This window comes from Seriola aureovittata, chromosome 22, assembly GCF_021018895.1.
Source record: "Seriola aureovittata isolate HTS-2021-v1 ecotype China chromosome 22, ASM2101889v1, whole genome shotgun sequence".
In the NCBI taxonomy this organism is placed as follows: Eukaryota; Metazoa; Chordata; class Actinopteri; order Carangiformes; family Carangidae; genus Seriola; species Seriola aureovittata.
In genome coordinates, this window is record NC_079385.1 from 9133231 (window position 1) to 9152808 (window position 19578).

General features: G+C 40.3%; 1 protein-coding gene across 8 annotated transcripts in view; it reads right to left on the reverse strand.

Annotated features, from left to right (window-relative positions):
* Positions 1 to 7969, reverse strand: part of cald1a (caldesmon 1a) — a 59378-nt gene extending 51409 nt beyond the window's left edge. For 2 of the 8 annotated variants that reach the window (XM_056367361.1, XM_056367362.1), the window contains exon 1: positions 7711 to 7966. The gene's annotated coding sequence lies outside the window, so the exon portion shown is untranslated. Of the gene's footprint in view, positions 1 to 7710 lie in introns of all 8 variants that reach the window. The other 6 variants (XR_008826441.1, XM_056367358.1, XM_056367363.1 and 3 more) reach the window with 6 other exon arrangements.
* Positions 7970 to 19578: the final 11609 nt, after the last annotated feature.

The window sequence follows — 19578 nt, forward strand, 5'->3', positions numbered from 1 at the left end:
CCCTTCTAAATAATTGTATTCATGTGTCTTTTTGCGTAGGAAATTTGTGAAATTTGCTGTCTGATCAGAGGATAATGGTACGCATATGTATCTCAGTCATAAAAAATGTGACTGGACTTCAGCATTAAAGCCAAACCCTAAGCCTCCAACAAGGTTAAACTGCAGTAGGGCATACAGTATGAATCAGCCCTTAGTTTAATAAGTACCATTTGGCTGTCACCTCGGCGGCTGTAGAGCTGCTCTATTACAGTAAAGCCCCTCCAGTACAGAGCTGGGGTTATTCAATAAAAACCTGACTGAGTGTTTCTCCCAATCACCACTGGCAGATCTCTGATGAGGTAAAGAGCTCTCCTATGCCAGCCTCTGTCCCTGCAGAGCACTGTCTGATTAAAATGGTTTTCTGAGAGCATATTTTTGTTCTCCTTGTCCCCTTGCCAGACCCGAGTTAGAGTACAGAGAGAAAAATTGACAAATTACCTAATGCATACTGAATGAATCCACAAAAAGCAGATCTAATCTATAAAGGTCTCCAGTAGGTAGATAGATGAGAGTGTTGGATTTCTACCGGGTTTTTGGGTTTTTTTTTTTAAAGAAACTGTTGGTATCCATGTCTCAAAGACACGGGAAGAGAATGCTGAAAGTGTGCCTAAACATACTCTACATTTGTTACTAGTGTTGAGGGAGGAATGGCTTTGCATCAGCCATTGTGTGCTTTTGATCTTCAGCCTAAATCACTTTCAACCCCCCACCCACCTCTCCAACACACACACTTATCTTACCCGCTCCCAACAGCGCTGTGACATGTGAAGTGGAAAGAAATGGCAACAGAGGAGTGGCGCGCTAACTCCGGCTTTCTTACTCTTCTGTCCTCTTGCCTTGCTTGTAATACATTCCTGAGCAATCCTCGGAGGCTCATATGTAAATGCCTGAGTATGCTTCTGATTAGGAGGCACAAAGAGTACACTCTATAAATGCACTCTTAAACAATTACCACTGCTCCTGACTGCAGCCCCGACACAGACCTCAGACTGTGCTGCTGCCTCACTGGCTCATTCAGGTGGGAAAGATGGATACAGACCATTTACAACAGCATGCCTTTCTATAAGACACATGTCTAAAGTTTCACTTTACGAACCAGACAGCAAAAGGTTTCAGATGCATTATGGATGAATGAAATTTTATTTTGTGCTAAAACTAGACAAGTACTTGATTAAATGATTAGCTGACCGAATAGAAAATTACTCACCCGAACTTTAACTGATGATGACTCATTTAAAGCTGCTTTAATCAAAATTTTATCAATTTTAACAATGGATCAAATAGATGTATAATGTGGAAAGTGGGGCTCATAATGAAAAACCCAGAGAGTAATTAATCAACTCTGCAGTTCCCCTCGGCTACACAAAGGGTGTTATTGTCATTTTAGTGTCTTTCAGCTCATTGTTTTGGTTTCACAACTTCACTGTTCTGATTCTCTCTCACCGCGCTTATCAGCGTTGTTTCCAGACACAGCAGCCAACTTTTTCAGCAAAAAAGCTCTGCTAAACCCGCTGTAAGCTACCTGGCCAGCACCAAACAGCAGACAGACAAAGTTAGCAACTAGCTAGTACACATAGTGGAGCATTTAGCAGCTAATGAGTCAGAAATTTTCCACAGGAGTTTGAGGAGGGCAAAATTGACCTAAAAGGAGAGTAAACATTGGACTTGGAGTCAATAAACACTACGCCAAACAAACGCTAATGTTGCTCCGTGTCTGCTGGATGTGCAACTGTTTGCTAACACGTCAGACATACCAACAAAAAAAAGTAGATAATATGTCAGTGTAGTGTGTTCAACTTATTAACGCAGCCCACAGGGCAGCAAAAACAGTTATGCAGGCTAATGCAGGTTGAAGGCACCTACATAGCAAAATACTAAACATTTCCCAGTTCCACCTTCTCAATTGTGAGAACTTCCTGTTTTTCTATGTTTTATACAATTATCAGTCGAATAACTTTGTTTTGCACTGTGGGTCTGACAAAACAATCAATTTCAAGACATAACCTCTAACTGTTGCGATGAAATATAGACTGAACAATTGAATGATTCATCAAGAAAATTATCAGCAGATTGGATGGTAAAAATAACCACTAGTCACAGCCCTAAATTAATAAGTTGTGAAACCATCAGACAATATTGTATTCTCCTTAGATTTTACACCAAGACTTAAATAAATGTTCAAATAGTTAGAACTTAGTTGGAATAAAAAATACTCTCTTTGAAGCTCTTCCAAAGAATGAAACAGAAGTCTGACTCATGTGAATACCCTTGTAAGGACACAGTGATTGTTTTATGTGTATGAGGTAAGTCCTCACTTTCATCATTACCACATACAAGGCTGATCTTGCTCTCGCCAGTTCTCACTCCCATGATGGCGGACGTCCAACGTGGACGCTCCAAGCTGTCCTTCACATTTGCTGTACACACTTCAACACACACACAGAGCCTCTATAGCCACAAGCATAAATCCAGCAGGCCTATAACTGACCCGCACACTGCCCTGTCTGTTTTCCCCCATGCGATTCATAGAGCGGTTAACCTTGCTAACTGTGTAAACACATGACCTCACCAGTCATGTGTTTACACTCAGTGGTATTTTTCACACACGCCGCTGGGATTTACATCACCTTATTACCTCCATGTTCCTTTAATTCCCCATTACCCTAAAATATGGGACTTTTAAAAGGTGATTTGACAGTCTCTTGATTAGCAATGTTTGTTTAGTATTGGGACGCTATGAGAGGAAGACGATAAGCTGAGAGCAGAAGGGAGGAGGAGGAGGAAGAGAAGGGAGGTGAAGAGAGGACAGACGGGGAAGAATGGAAAGCTGGCGAAGAGAAGAAGCAGGGTGAAGTGAGAATGAACGTTATAGTAATCATTTATTTTTTGGAGAAATGGGCTGAGGTAGAATAGATTGGTGTCAAAGGAAAGGAGAGAGGCGAAGGGAAAGTTAATGTAGCTGTTAGGACAGAGACAAGTAAGGTGGTTTCTCTGCCACAGGGACACACTGTGCACGTCTGAGGTCCCGGTGGGAGGACGCCGAAAGGAAAACACAAGGCCAATCAGCTAACAGAGACATTTCCTGTGCTTGTTTTATCAGATGAGAAGAAGCCCAAAGGCTAAATGTCCCTCTCAACAGTTTTGTACACTTCTCAGAATAACCCGCTTTGGGGAACGAAGGGGAGAACATGCATCTTTGTTGGATGACATCAGAAGCAATGCTTAGGAGCACTGACCTCACTCTCGCACAATCAATCATCCACAAAAACCCCAAGAAATGTAGACCACGTGAGTAAGAGAGGAGGTTTTACCTTTTAAGATATAAAGCAAGGCTGCCTCATGAATTATATCATCACCCACTTAAAAAAAAGATTTAGTTAGGGGGAAAGAAATAGAATTGTGTTTTTTATAGCCATGAAACTTCTGATGGAGCTTGGCATCTGGCAACTAGCAGATGGCGGACCAATATGTCAATTACCAACACCGACATGCCATACTGCCTATTAGGCAATCTGGCCTTGAGTGATAGCACTTTAAAGTCAGAAAATGACACGAGCGAGAGGCTGATCTAACAAACCCTCTTTATCAGAGTGTGACTAAAGCCCAGAGGAATTCAAACACAGGTCTGTCACGCCCACATGACTGCTTCAGTCAGAGGAATCGAATTTTGGGAAATAGTTTGCAAAGAAAGGACGTAAAGATAGGAAGAAGGATCACAGTGAAATTCTTTTTGCATGTAAAATATATTTAATCTGTGGCTTGAAAATAGCTATGTAAATGTGGTTTGATTAAATAAGACTTCATTTGGTGGTGATTCTATTATAGGCCAGCGTATGGGTCAACTAAAAGACGAAAAAAGAAATGAGAGTAGCATTCTCCATCACCCGAGAGACAACCAGAGTCTAACTGTGCAGTGAACAAATGGCAGATCATCCGAGAGCAGCGTGGATATTCCCCTACAGAACTGTTCCATGTCATCTTGGCTGCGTAACGAGGAACAACAAACAGGATATAAAGCTAAATTACACAGAGGGAAATTTCATGGCATGAGAGGTCGTTCTTTTTAAAATGGCAAATAACCGGAATTTTGAATTTACATCACAAACATCTGCAGAGCTCGTCCTGCATATTTTCCAGGACCTAAATAAACATCGTCTAAGGTTTCATGCCCTCGTGTGACTTCACAAGCAATTAAGCAGCACTACCAGTTTTTGTCTACCACTTGCTGACCGTCGTTACTCAGTGAAGGAGTTAAGGATTCTTTTCCAACCCGAGATCTGCCCGTCCGTCCAAGCTCACCATATTATACAACTTAGTGTGCGGTTCTGGATGCAGCGCATTCAAATTACATGCTATCGAATTCAAAGGCGAGGGGGAACAGAACGAGTACACTGTGGGGCTCGAGTCCAGGACCACAGTCCCATGAGCGCTAGCTGCATGTCAATCACAATCACTTCAAATGAGCTGAACCCTGTCCTACTCCTGCTGTTGTCCAGAAGACACAAACCTAAAACCTAAACTAACTTCATTCCAAGCAAGTGGTAGACACAGACGACAAGGACACCATTGATGAAACAGAGGGCAATCATTTTGCTTGCGGTTCTGCAGTCATGGTGGGGCTGCATCGCCATCTCAAACCATATTCTTAGAACAAAAAAAAAAGTCTGCATAAAATTAAGCCATGGGGCAAAAAGTTCAGAACACAGGAAACATGCTTGACATAGTTTCACTGGTCCGTTATGAGAAGAAACCAGAAAATAGCTCTGGCACCTGCTGTGCAGAAACAATGTATGTTTGGACTGACGTGTCAGCATGTGATCACTGGAGGCCGAGCCACATTGGAAAAACCGTAACACTGAACACAGTATAGGTAAACATCTAATAAAAAGGAACTGAACAGTCTGATCATTTGTGTTAGAAAATTATCTTTGCCAGTTTTCCACTCTATTCAAATTCAGTTTGCCACTTGGTTGGCTGCCTTAGCTCAGTGGTGGTAAGAAACTATTGCCTTGCAGGGAAACTCTGGATTATTGCTTTGGAACTTGATACTGTGCTGGATTATGAGCATCTAGGATCAAACTATAACAAAGCTCCCACATATACTACATACATGTAAACACATAACTGTACATGGACAGATTCATGAATGCTTCACGGTTTAGCAGATGTGGATTATGATGAGAACAAGGCACAATAATCACCTGATACAACATTTAACATTAATCAAGTGCATGAGAGAAGGGAGAAAAGGGAGGGAGTAGGAGAGGGAGCCAGCGTACAGTAACTAGAAGCCTTCACCGCACTGTGCAGTCCAGAGCCAGACTCCGGAAATGCATGGCAGTGTTCCCTACATCCTGCCCGCCCAGCCCTAACCTTGGCCCTGGCTCTCGCCCCACACTGCCAAACCCCTGTTATCACTCTGTGCAATTACCTCCAGATTCCTCTGCACCCATATCATATCATGCCAATTATAAAATCCCCTACTAAGTACACTACAAAGCACTACATGCATTTGACTGTAAAGCCTGTGGTTTTCTGTGTGTTTCAGCCTAGAGATAGCTGTGTGCAAATGTATGTGTTCAAGTGAACATACATGCAAAGACTGAAAAAAAGCTTTGATTCTCAAATATATATACAATGGGCTCCAAAAGTCTGAGACCACTTTGGGAAAGTGATCTATATAGCCGGCCGTAACACATTCACACAACATGTGTTGATTGATAGTGCATGAAAACTGGCTAGGAAGCGAGCAGAGAAGTTTAAACAGTTGTTTAAACACATGACTCTGCAGAGGGCTTTTAATTTGAAACAATGGATTAAGCAACACCCTGCCGAGGGCAATGGGTTGAGAGAGAGAATGAAGAATAAAAAAAAGAGAGGAGAGATAAAGGCAGATGTTCATATTCGGACTGGCTACTGGACATCCTAGCCATCGGGCTGCCACATCGGTGGGCCAGTGACCACTTTTTGTCTTCAAATGAGGAAACAAAATATTCACAGTTCGCATAATCCAGTTAAAATGCAAGAGAACCAATAAAGTGTATTGACTGAATCACGACGTCAACTCATCTACTCATAAAGCCAGTGTGGTGTGGTTTGGTCAGTATTGTGTATTAATGTATGTAAACTTGCCACCATAGGAACAGTGGTTACATAACCTTTGAGACAAACCACAACTTAACCGTGAACGTGCACGCATGCACCATATAGGTGCCGATGGTTTAAATAGTTAGCTAAACATAATGGATAATTGGCAGGGAGCAGGAGTTGAAATGAACACATCTGGAACATGACAACGGTTGCATTGAAGGGGTACTTAGCTCATCTGACAGGGCTGTGGTGGTACATCGGACAAAAACATTGTGAACCACTGTATGAGAGGATTGTCATGCATTGCATTCCAGAGGCTATTCCAATCATCTGTCACCAGGTTGGGCCTGCGCCTTATAAGGAGTGGAGGGCATTCTCCACATGTTTTCCAAACACTGCACAAGTTATCAGATACAGTTTCATGGACAATTACTATGCTGTCTCTAGCCTGAAAGCATTTTTTTTTTTTTTTTAAAAGAAGAGAACCTACAGATCTACCCTCTGCAGCTCCTTCCCTCCACCCTCTTCCATTTTCCATGCTTCCATTTCACAGATGCTACTATGTAATAAAGCTGACATCAAAAGACTTGCTGTCCAACTCAACTACAATGAGAGTTGAAGAGTCTCTTTCGCCTCAGGGGTAGTGGGATTACAAAGAATGTGATACCTTGAAATGATGAGAAGTGGATTCATCTGCGAATGAGCAGGCCTACCTTTTGCAAGCCTACGCTATGACTTTGTCTGCAAGAGATGCTGGATGTGTTTAAAGTTCATCCACCAAAGGACAACTGTAATCAGTAACTGAGCACAATCACAGTCAGATTTGATCTTTGAGGGGCATGTGGTGTGCTGGTAGGCATATGAGGCCCATCCTTGCCTTTAGCCAACTCTGTACACTTTCCACATGTCAAATTTCAACAAGTTTACATCCACATTCTGCTGTTATGGGTTAAAAACACAGCTTTCCTTTAGAGTTTGGGGGATGCTATTGACAAAGGATGTTATAAAAAAGACAAAAACTATATGTGTGTCTCTCAAATCTTCTATTCCAGTCCAAAAAAGTTGTTTCAGGCAGTGCTCAGTGCCATGTCGGCTGCTGAGGCTATGAGAAACTTGGCAGGCCAGGGGCTTGGAGGAGTCGCCCCCCCCCCCCCCCCCCCCCCTTCATACTTTGTTCGATAAGAATCTGAAAGAGTGCGCGCGCCTTACAGGAGTGGACGGAGGCTATGCTTTTTCTTTGTGTAGTCCCGCGGTTAACAAAACATTTACATGACAGCATCACTGCTCGAGCTATAGAAAAGTTTGTTATACCTCGCAACTGTGAGTTTATTTCGCTCTCAGTTCACTGCTGGCGTGGAAACTGCACAAAAGAGGGAGCGGCAATGTGTTGAGAAAAGTATCAGCAGCAGCAGCAGCAGCCCATGCGCACAGTGGAGACCCGGAATGTGATAATCTCCCATCGTCAAATAATACATCGTATTTTACTTTTGCTAGAGCATCAGTGGGTCATGAACTCTCTTCCTGAGAGCGAGTATAAAACTGTAAGAGTTTGCAGAGTGTGCAGGCAGTATTTGCGCTTACCTGTGGATCTTAACCGGACAAAGTAGAGCTCTTGAGTCGAGTGAGAGGAGAGGAGAGAGAGCCAGTCTGCAGTCAGTCCTCCACAACACTCAATGATAAAACCAAACTGAATACCAGTTCAAGCCCCTCCCTTTAAGATATAATCGCTCATCTACTCTTGGCCGAGTTGTCCGCTCCAGTCTGCTCTCGAAACGCTAAGCTACAGCTCAGACTTCACTCTCAAAGCATTTTACTAAGCCTGTCTGAGTCCGAAATGAAAAATGAAATGTGTCAACTCCGCGAAGAACCCGTGCAACACTCCCAGCAGCTACAGTGACTTCATAGACAGAAAGTGCCCTTTCTGGTTATCCTTCGGGGGGCCTCTGAAAGAAAATCAACTGTCAGGAGTGATCATGTGAAATGTTAATCTTGGACAAAAAGGAGGGATGGTTGTTCACAAGCAGACCAGTAGGCCTGAACGGTTTCATATTAACATTGATGTGGTGGCAACTTCATAAAAGAGGTGCAGTTGACCTCAAGTAACCACCACCACTATTATCAATATTATAATATTACATTTTTTCACTTAAAAGAAACGCAGACTATGCTAACATGTAGCCACAGTTTTTGCCTTTAATATACTTTTAAGTCACAAGGCTCTCTGGCTTCTGAATCTTCTAACAACACTTACAGCTATTCTGAAGTTAAGACTCTTCCCGCTGGACAAAAAAATAGTCAGAGGAATGATTAAAAAGACTTTCAACCTGTTTCCCCAAGTTCCTCATTTTCTAATCCAAACAGGTGGCAGCAGTAGTTGCTAGCTCATTTATTTTGAGTTATATTGATATTACTTTACAATATTTTATATTTGTGTATGAAATAAATTGTTTATATTGTTGTTAAATTTCTTGTGTTTCGTCTACAGCCATGCTAGCAGTTCTGTGAGGCTGTATACAGCATTTAGCATTTAGTTTTGGAACTAAATTATTTTTTTCATTTTTGCTAAATGCTAATGTCATGCTAGCAATACAACATGCCAATGTGTAGCAAGTAATGTTCCCCATGTTTACCATCTCAGTTTAGCGTGTTAGCATGCTAACATTTGCACAAAAAATAAAGAATGTGTCATTTCTGTTTACCTAGAAAGGAAATGTAGTTGCAACTTAAGAAACTGGTAAAAATCTTTTTGATGGAATATTTTTCATCCAGAAGACTTTGAGGATTCTGGAAATACCTTAAGAAGATGTAAAACAACCGTCTGGGTTTTTCAAAGATGGATGGCCGGATATTTTTTGTTCTGAAAATAGGAATCTTAGCTGTTTTTTTTATAATTCTTTTGTATTTTTTGGTCTAAAAGTAGTTAAACTTAAAAAATACTGGAATCAGCCTCTAGAATACTCACAATAGTAGGGTTTTAAATATAAAATGGTTGCTAAATGCCCCAAATTTCCTGAAAAATATAGATGACATGACTTCAGTATCATCAATTAAAGCTACATACCTGACTTTACTTTGAGCATTAATTTTTGACTTGACGATCATGCATCAAGCACCAGTTTCTCCATGTACTGCATATAAAGTTCTTTAAGGTAAAGGATACTGATAAAAGTGTGGTGTCATGTTTAGTCCCCTCTACCAAATGCACCCCTGATATTTGTGACCTTTTCTCTGTCAGCAGTTTTGCTAAGGATGCAGGGAGTTTGGAGGTGACAAACACAATAGCTTCTGTGTTCTACTTTCTACTATTGAACAGCAGCATGTGGACACTACCCCGCTTTGTCTTCCCCTTTAAAACAATGATACTCAGAACAAAGAATGAACTTAAGAGCATTAGGCCACTGGTGCAGAAATGAGCACCATATGCGCTGGTGTTCTTTATACATGTGTTTTCTTTAAGATAAAGCGAAATAGATGCAGTCTGTTGATTGTGTATGTGCAATTGTGTGTAAGTGTGTGGTGTGCATGTGCCTGTTGTATGTGTGTATGTGACAAAACGGGACACACACACACACACACACACACACACACATACCCATCCTGCTCAAGAAATTAAATGGTTTCTTTTTATTCTTTTAACAAATATGTATTTCAAGATAAACTTGTCATCCTTTGTTTTGCACACAATATCTTGGCCCTTGAAACCCCCATTAACATGATCCAAAATCACTTCATGGCACAATTTGATTGCCAAAAAAGATGCCATAGCTGGGGCATGTTTAGGGTTAGTATAATGCTTCGTACTTGATAGTCACTTGCTATATATCCACATCATGAGCTCAGGTGTTTACCTCAGCAATGCTATAGTTTATGCTCAGCCTCCTCAGGGCTGAGGCTTTTCATGATGATTTAGCAATTGAGTCCTGTGGTTGAAAAAAAGAGGCTTACCTCACCTGAATGGACATAGGTCTTGGCCATATTAGTGCCAGCAGAGATAGCAGTGAACATATGGACACTGGTCCATGGTTATCTGGCAGCAAACCAAGTAGGAGACATTATGGCTCTTGGCTGTTTTGCTCTCTGTGAGCTGTTCGCAGCTGCTGTCAGAGATGCACAGATCAGCCTCAGGTCAGAGAGATTCGTATTGCCAAAACTACCTGACATATATACCTTCAAAACGTTACATCAGATGAAACACCTCAGAGCCAGTTAGAAAGGTTTAACACCGCATTGCTTTTAACAAACCTTTGACGTTTTCCCATTTCATTATATTGTTTTAGATGAGATGAAAGACTGTGATGCCATATTGTGTGAAACTGACATTAGAGGTGAGGATAGGACATGCCTTCAAAGTTGTATTCAGTTGTAGAAAAGTGTTATTGTTAAGGATGAAAGCCCCATGTGTTATTCTGCAACAGAATTATCACAGTGCAATAAAACATAACAACTCAAAACCAGGACAGTTTTAAATAGAATCAGATCTCCCTGTTTAAGAATAAAGTAAAAGTCATCCATGTGAGATATCAACTTGAAATGCAGTAACAGATACTTCAGCCTTACTCAGACTGTGTATGTATGATGGATGATTGGTATCCAGGATGTCTCGGTAGCTCAGCTGGTTGATGTGCATACAAAACACCTGCAGTGTCCTGGGTATAATCCAGGACTTTTATCACTCTGATCTTTCTCCTTCCTCTGTCTCTCTATTGTGTGATGTTAAACACAAAAATGTAAACAAAGGATAGACACCTGCAGCATAAAAACATCTGGACTCTTTCCCTAGTGTAAGGTTCCTGCTTGAGTTAATATTGACAACTGCCCTGCCACATTCCATGCACAAACAACAACATTATCACAACAATGTCACATTCTCTGGCTGTACCCCTCCACAAATGACCTGTTCTAAGTATTCTGAACTGATGGAATATCACTACACAGATAACAGTAAATTGGCTAAGATGACATTGGTACCACACCCATGAGAAGGATGAAAAATTATCCTAATAAAGTTTTAAAATAAACAAATAAATGTAAGAGTCATGCTAGTAGCCTACTGAGGCACAGTGGTGGTTTCAGCTAACATCAGCATGCTAACTGATGGGGAAAAGTATTGGACAAATTAACATATTAATTTAACAATGGCAAAGGATGAAAGATTAAAGGATCACCAGAGTTAAGATAATTATTCTTAAGGAGAGCATAGTGGCGCTATATATTCCTTTATAGAGAAAGTCAGGAGATCACTGAAGTCTTTAGGATTCATCCCCCTAGGAACCCTGAATGTCTGCACAAGATTTCATGTTAATCCATCCAGCAGTTGTTAAGATTCACAAAAAACTAAAATGTCAGCTACTGGTGCTATAGAGTAGAAGTTGGGGCATCACCAAAGAATGTCCGCACCAAATTTCATGGCAATTTATCCAATCATTTTTCAGATATTTGGGACCAACATTACTGTGTAATGCACATCAGTTTAATATATGACAGCATTAGATCAAGGTGGATTGACAGTATATATGTGGATCACCAGAAGAGTAACTGTTACATGAAATCCGAGCCTCTTCTGTTAATGTGCATGATGGAAACGAATCCTCTCCCTGCACTAAGCCCTCTGACCTCCTTGCACGGCTAATACCATTATATAAAATGATTTATACTGATCAATTACATGTAGCGTGCAGGAGGCTCAAGGAGGGATTAAAAGCCTTGCTCTGACCCACCTGGCTCAAGTTCTAACTCTTTCACATGTTCAAGGTCCCTGGGATGTGTCCCTGGGGGACTCCGTCACACTGGCTATAAGTCTAACCAAAGCAAACACAGAATCCCCTGCTTGTTGACTTTTTATGAAATGTTGAATCTAGTCAGGAAAATATGAGAGTTTGTCAAAAAAAAAATTGGCTTAGTGCCATTATGTGAAGAATGTGGTTTAAAGGTAAGAACTCTTTCATGTCGCGTTTCATGACATCAAAGTAGCTCTGAACTGAATTCCCAAGAGCTGGCGTAGAGCATAAAACTACATACATGAAGAGAAATGTTTTTCCATCATTCTGTCATTATTCTAGAAAAGATTTGCCTCTATTTCTTTCTTTCTTTCTTTCTTTTTGAGAAGACATATATAGCATCTGGCTTTCTGCATTATTAAGAACCCATAACCTAAACCCACAGTCAGGTGCAAGAGCATTTCAAACACACCAAGTGTACCAAGGAAGAACTGGTAAAAAAGAAAGAAAAAAAACACATTTGCCCACAGATGAGCTGACATAGCTGGTATGTCTCTTCCAGGCCATCTGGTAACTGCTCTCACCAGGCTGTAACCATTACCAAGCTCACTCATGACCAAAATCCACCTCTAGCATCCAACAATGGATCTTTGCCACGTTGTCAGTGGCTATTTTCCTGCCACATTAATTGCAAAGCACCACTCGAACGGTTGCTTTTCATTATATGGGAAATATTCAGGTCTGAAAAAGTTTACTCTTTATAAAAACAGCGATGACCACTGGAAAATATCAAAGTTTTCTTATTTGCTTAAAAAACTGGATGTAATACACATATCCCATGTGAAAAGGTGTGTTTGTAGAATCCTGGCTTTGATTCATAGTAAAGAAAGAGGGGTGAGTAAGAGAGAGATGTCACTGAGGTTATTAAGTGGGCACCTCCCATCACAGATGTTTAAGTGAATCATTCCCATGACACCTCTGCAAAGCTCCTATGAAATCCCAGCACAGCCACATCAACAAACATAAAGAGATAAATATCTGGATCTGGATTGATCTGACAGCCAAGACTTTGGTTGTTACATGAGAGGAAATTCAAAGACATTTCATGTTGTGCCATTCAACTGTACAGTAGTATTAGCAATTCATGGAAAATGATGGTCCTTCTGTATTATTTCTTGCTTGTTTCGGACTAAGCTGCACTGACACACATGAGACAGCAGCAGACAATAAAGCTTTGAAATAATTTCTGCTTGGGAGTCAAAGCTGGGGCAAATATACTGTAACATTGTGTGGGATGTTTGATATTACCACGGAAACCCCATCTGCGTCCAATCACAACAAGGCCATCTGTTCAGCATAAAAAAAACCTGCTAAATGACATGAGGAAGAGTATGCAACATCAGGAAACTGAATTGTTTTTCTTATGTATATTTTGCAGATACGGTACATATAGTGCACATGTGGAAATGTAGTTCTGCTCTGTGCAATCATAACACACTCTATATTTTTCAACATTCCACTGAAACTCTACCTGCTTACTTACTGTAAGTTTATTTTCTCAGACTATAAAGTAAAACTGGCTTAATTTTATTATACATGTGAATAAATTATTACACATGTACACTGTGTAGTGTCTATGGACCAGTAAAGTCCAATCACACAGTGGGGTTGATCTTCTTGCCATTGTACTGTCCTCCCTTTTAAACCATTTCATGCATCAGTACAGGATGTATGGATGAATGGAGGGTGATGCTTGGACAGCCCCTGGTGGAGATTATGATAAAGTGAACATTGTAAGTATGAGTCAGATCCCTTATTTGTTATGGTGTCAGCAACCTGACCTATACTGCCACCAACAGTTCAGAATGTAAAGTAGATGAATCACTATGTAAAACACTGGTCTGTGGGTCACAATAAAGATCTTTAAAGGTCACTTTTTTTTTCTTGGATAACTGAAATTTTTCTATGGTAGCCTAAAAAAAACTCAAGGGATATTTCAAATGAATTTTCTTGCATTATCTTTTAACAGGCCTGACAACAAAAACAAAGAGAGAAAGGTTACAACAGAAGCCAGCAGGCTCAGAGCATATTATTCTCACAGTAGTTACACTGCAGTGCAAACGTTCTGTGTGCTGCTACCTGAATGAGCCAGCCTCAAGGGCCTTTAATGTGATTGAAGTATCTGACCACTTTCAGTTCAACTTCTCCACCTAATTATTAAGAGCTTCTCGGCTGTAATGTTAAGCACCTATATACTGTGCGTAGTGGTGCTTGACAGATTTTTTCCTTTTCAACTGAGAGATTCCATCACAGTTGTGATAGCCTGGAGGGTCTCCAATCTGAGGATGAGGGAAGGCCACATGTTTGAAGGAAGACCAAGGATCACCGAAAACACACAGACATGCCACAAATGGAATTTTATAGCCAAGTATCTTTTTTTTTTTTTTTTGCAGGCAAGTGGAGTATAACATTCTTTGGTTGAGGGCAGTTCCATAAAAGATGGAATAGCACATGGTTGTATCTCCAAAGTCTAATCTCATAGGAAAAAAACACCCAAAAAGTAGAAGAGACAACTCATGCAAAAAAGAACCAATTCATGCCATGTGCAAAAGGTGACAAAAAGTGAGAAAATATAGTAGTGTTAAAGTAATATTAAACTCGCTAAATTTTTCAAAGACTAAATGTGTCTAACACTTCCCAAGCATATTATATCTCCAATATCCATTGTGAATCAACTGTCATGAATCCACTTTGAAATCACAGAGAAAATATGATCCAAAGTCCAGAACTTTCCTGAGGATCATCACATTTTTAAGTGTTCTTCAGCATCAAAGTAACCCGGCGATAGTTGTTTGTACATGGGCACACTGCACACGGGAACTGCAAATAGCTCGTGTTAATGGGGCTAAATTTGTAGAGATGTAAACAAACAATGTCTACATGAATAAATAAATAAATGGGGTCCAAGTAACTGACTCCATAGGAACATTACACTTTCTATTTACATTCAGCAAAGACCCAAAATTATGAGGGGGTGCCAACTATGAAAACTACAGCAACAGCCAATGAGGAAAAAGGACGTAAGAGGCAAACAGAGTATTCTTCACACATACATCAAACTCAATGTACACACACGTATGTGTATATATACAACAAAAATTAAAAACAACCGTAGTATGTTGGCCTCCAGAAAATACCACAGCTAGCCATTAAAAAAACAATCAAAGACATCTCCTCATTCAGACCCTGTGGATGAAAATCTATTTACATTCAGATGTAAGTAGTTTTTGATCAACATTACCACCTCTGCATGGTTTTGTAATCTGTTGGCAGATTCTGTTGGCACAGAAACAAAGAGTTGAGACTTTAGAGTTTATTTTAAATGTCTTGCAACAGAAAATTTTAAATCATGTCTGTGTAGAACTTCTGTGTCCTCAAACACATGCCCTTAACATTTTTCTCAACCTTCTAACAATTGTTTGTACAGACTCTCTCTTTGCTTCACATTACATTATAGAGTCATGAAGTTCAATATTACATTTTAACACTTGCAAATGTGATATATTAGGAGAGGGAGGAGTACTGATTGTATAAACCTGGGCCAACCTTGACCCACATACCATATGACTCATTCCCTTTATTTCACATTATCATTCAGTTAATTCTTGAGGTCTCTAATGCACCATATTTTTGAAATGTAATTTCCAAGGACAGGGATCATTAAATGTCTGTAAACACTGGATTGCTGGGGTTTTTAATAGGCCTGCCTTTAGTAACAATGACTAAGCATTAGCTGTACATTTAACAATAAAATTGTTCTTTATTCTACAAGTGCTACTGGAGTCTTGGCCTGTTCTGACAACTGATGTTTACCTTCTCAATGGTAACGTCGTGTAGCGTAGTGGTCTAAGCAGGCGCCCCATGTGTAGAGGCTACAGTCCTCGTTGCAGTTGGCCCCGGTTCGAATCCCGCATCGGATGGCCTTTTGCTGCATGTCATTCCCCCTCTCTGCCACCCCGTTTCCTGTCTCTCTCCACTATACTATCAAATAAAGGCATTAAAAAAAAAAAAACGGCCAAAAAATATACTTTAACAAAAAAGATAATGCACTTATCGGCAGCTTTAAAATGCCAAGCAATGAACCTTCCACTCAAATATAAGAAATATGAGGGAAAAAAGCAGACTAAGCCGCTGCCTCCAGCCTTACTTCCCTTTTTCTTCACGGTGTTTCAATTTGGTCTCTGGACCGCTCCACCCGCTGCAGGTTTCAGCCTCTTATGAACCTACTGTTCCAACATCTTCTAAAATAACGAACTGGACCGTGGGTCAGCAACAGAAATAAAGTGAGGCTGAGTGTTTTTTCTATTTGGGCTATTTCCCTCTACAACCTTCAATCTAGCTTGGATATGTTGCAGGCAAATACAGCATGAATACAGAACATCTTTCATTCTATATCCTTTGTGGATTAGAGCAGATCACAAAGTCTGCAGAATCCAATCTGACATGACGCATGGCTTTTCATACCAATCTCTGCAATTCCCTTAGTTCAGACAGTGCATACAAGATCATAATTTCACTTTGGTGTGGTTACAGACGTAAATAGATATAATCTTGGAAGGAGGATTAAGATGAGAGTGTAGCATTTGAACTTCAAAAGGCTGGAGGTTATCTCAGGTAAAGTACAAGTACGGTTAGCTTCCATAAAAATTCTGACACAGAGTTAAACTTCTGTTCATTTCCATTACAAAGACAAGTACCTCTCTCTCATTCTTGGCCACCTTCACCTCAATATCGTAGCGCTCATCATCCACAGTGTCAATCTTTCATTGCAAATCCTTACAGAGCTCCTGTGAGGAGAACAGACGCAGCCTTCTTTAAACCACTACGAGAAAAAAAAAAAAGGAAATAAAACGAAAGAGCGAAGGATTCATCATTAAATGGCATGTAAAAGCCATGGCTTTAAAAATTCACCCAGCCATCAACTAGACATGAGGCATAATATCTTTTAAAGTGGATTTTTAGAAAGAAAAGTACACACCTGAGTGAGAGATGCTGTTTATGTAAGAAACACACGGCCACTGCTGCAGCAAAGGAAATGTCTATTTGATGTTATAGACAAAGTTTATCCTTATGTAAGTCCAGTGCACACATTCAGGAAGCTCTGTGGAGCGGTAAACTGGCTGGGTATTCAGCGTCTGCAGATGGCTCCTGGTAGCGTGAAATAATATTTGACAGTTGAATGACAGCGATTACAAATCACAAAAGCAAATGCAGAATTCTAGAGAGAACAATACAGAAACCACAACAGGCCGACAAAGACACAAGATACATTGTCACAACAATCTGAGCCTACAAGCGTTGATGCAAGCCTAACATTTACCCAGCATGCATACCGGCTGATCAAGTGAATCGAAGCAGTAAAGTTGCGCGTCGTAAAACAAAAACAAGACGCTGAAAGGCAACGTTTAGCTGAGGGGAACTGCACAGTCATGTGGGTTTGTCACTACGGGCAACACCTTTCACAGTAATAGTGTGTACATATTAACTTACTGTATTGTTTGAAAAGCAACAGAAGATATAAATCAAGGTGAACTTAAACTCACAAAAAAAAAAAAAATTAAGATTCTACTCTCAACCAATCAGCAAAGATCATTGATAACTCCTCCTCATATCTCAGTTCATTTATTTGGTGTTGCCAAAGTTTTCAGCCACAGCTCATGGCCTTCCTCAGCAGAACTGTTAGATAGATGGTAACCATCTCCACGCCAACTGAGCAACTCTATCTACTGAGCTACACATTTGGCTGAAAGCTGTGGAAACAGCAAGTTAATGGACTTTTTTTTTTTTTTTAAACAAAAATATACACTGGAACAGTATGTATAAAAAAAGCCAAGCTTATAAAGGGTGCCTTTAATTTCACACAGTCATATGTGAGCCATTAGAGTCATTTGTACTTTTATCATATGCACAATAGGTCCATTTCAACAAAGGTTTTTCTCTTTTCTTTGTATCCGAGGTGTAGCTGCTGTGTACCTGCAGACTCTGAACAGACTTTGAGAGGATGTACTTCATCACTGCCTCTGCAGTCTCGACTCTCTGCTCCACAACCAGGCGAGGCCTCAGCCCCTCTTAACAGCTTGCCATGTCGATTAGCCATGTATTAAGTTTATGGTGCATAGTGGGGACAGAGAACACTATTTATTCAGTACACACTTCTTGGCACTTTGATTCCAATGCACAAGCCTCCATTAGACTTCATGACACCAGAGGCTGCAGAGTGGATTACCCTTCAGTGATAGCCTGCAGGGATGTAACCCAGTGCAGATAGGTTGTTTGGATATGAACAGATAATGCACTCCAAAACAGGCATCTGAATTGCAGCAGTAATTTTGTAATTTTTATTTTTTATTTTTCACACAGCATGGAAATGTCACAACATTGTAGATAATTGCAAGCAAGAATCCCCCTGGACTTAAGATGCTGGAAAGACCTTTTTATCCCCTTGAACCACTAAACAGTCGGCAGTGTGTCAGAGCCTATTGCCAGACCTGCTGGCAGGGGGATGTACACACACACGGACACACAGACACACACACAAAGCAACTCCACAAACTTCTGTTGTTGCTGACTTTTCTCCTGGAAATGCTCTGATGAACCAAACAAATGGTTCAAAAGGGTCAAATGCAAACAAAACGTTGTTTAATCAATGGTTTGCGTCAATTCCTGTAATCACCTCACTTCGCAGGCAGCCATTGCTCTTGTTTCATAGAAAATTTCAACAGGATCTCACACTGTATATTCAATAGCTTATTTATTAGCAATTTCATATTGTTCAGTGTTGCTACCAAAGTGGTCCAAAACTGATTTTAAAATTTCACACAATGGTTTAATTCATTTTAAATAATGCAAGTAAATGCTAGAACTACTGCTGTCAACCATCATGCTCAACTTATTTTAAAAGATTAAAGATGAAAAACTTTAGTCTAAAAACGAGCCGAAAATTTCTCATATGATAATTTTCTATCATTATTTATCTTGAGTTTGGTGTAAAAACCTTCCTTTCATCATAACAGCAACTTTGGCATGTCTTATTATGGACAGAAACAAGGACACTTGTCTCAGAAACAATGATATAATGAAACAAAAACCGATTTTGTTTTTGGATGAGGACAGGTAACATTTCATCACTTTTTGTAAAACTGAGAGACAAGTTGAGGTTATTATTAGCATCGGGCTCTAAGAATACCAATTAACAATTAATGACAAAATCACAGATAGGCAAACAAAATCATTAAAACAACTGTCTTAATTCAAGGTGCTTCGGGATTAAATGGACCAGACAACACGGGGTGACAACAGAAGCACCACCGGCAGCAAAAAATAACAAATCAAGACCAATAATTGTTCTTACATGGCCTGTGTCAAGGCGGAGGACAACAAACAAACGCATCAGAAGCGAGTGAATAATTTCCCAACTGCAATCAATAACAAGGACATTATTAAGGAGATGACTGATTGAAATGCACGACAGTGTGACAGGCAGACAATGAGCCCTCAGAAAGGTTGTCCTTGTTTAGATTTCCTGATCAAGAGAGCCAACGCGGCGCGATAAGCAATTGGCTGGTCGAAATTCACAGCTGTGGCATGTCATACCAGGCACCATATGGCATGTATTATAAGATCATGAGATTTGATTATGTGTTATTGGATCACGTGTTGTAAGATATTTGCC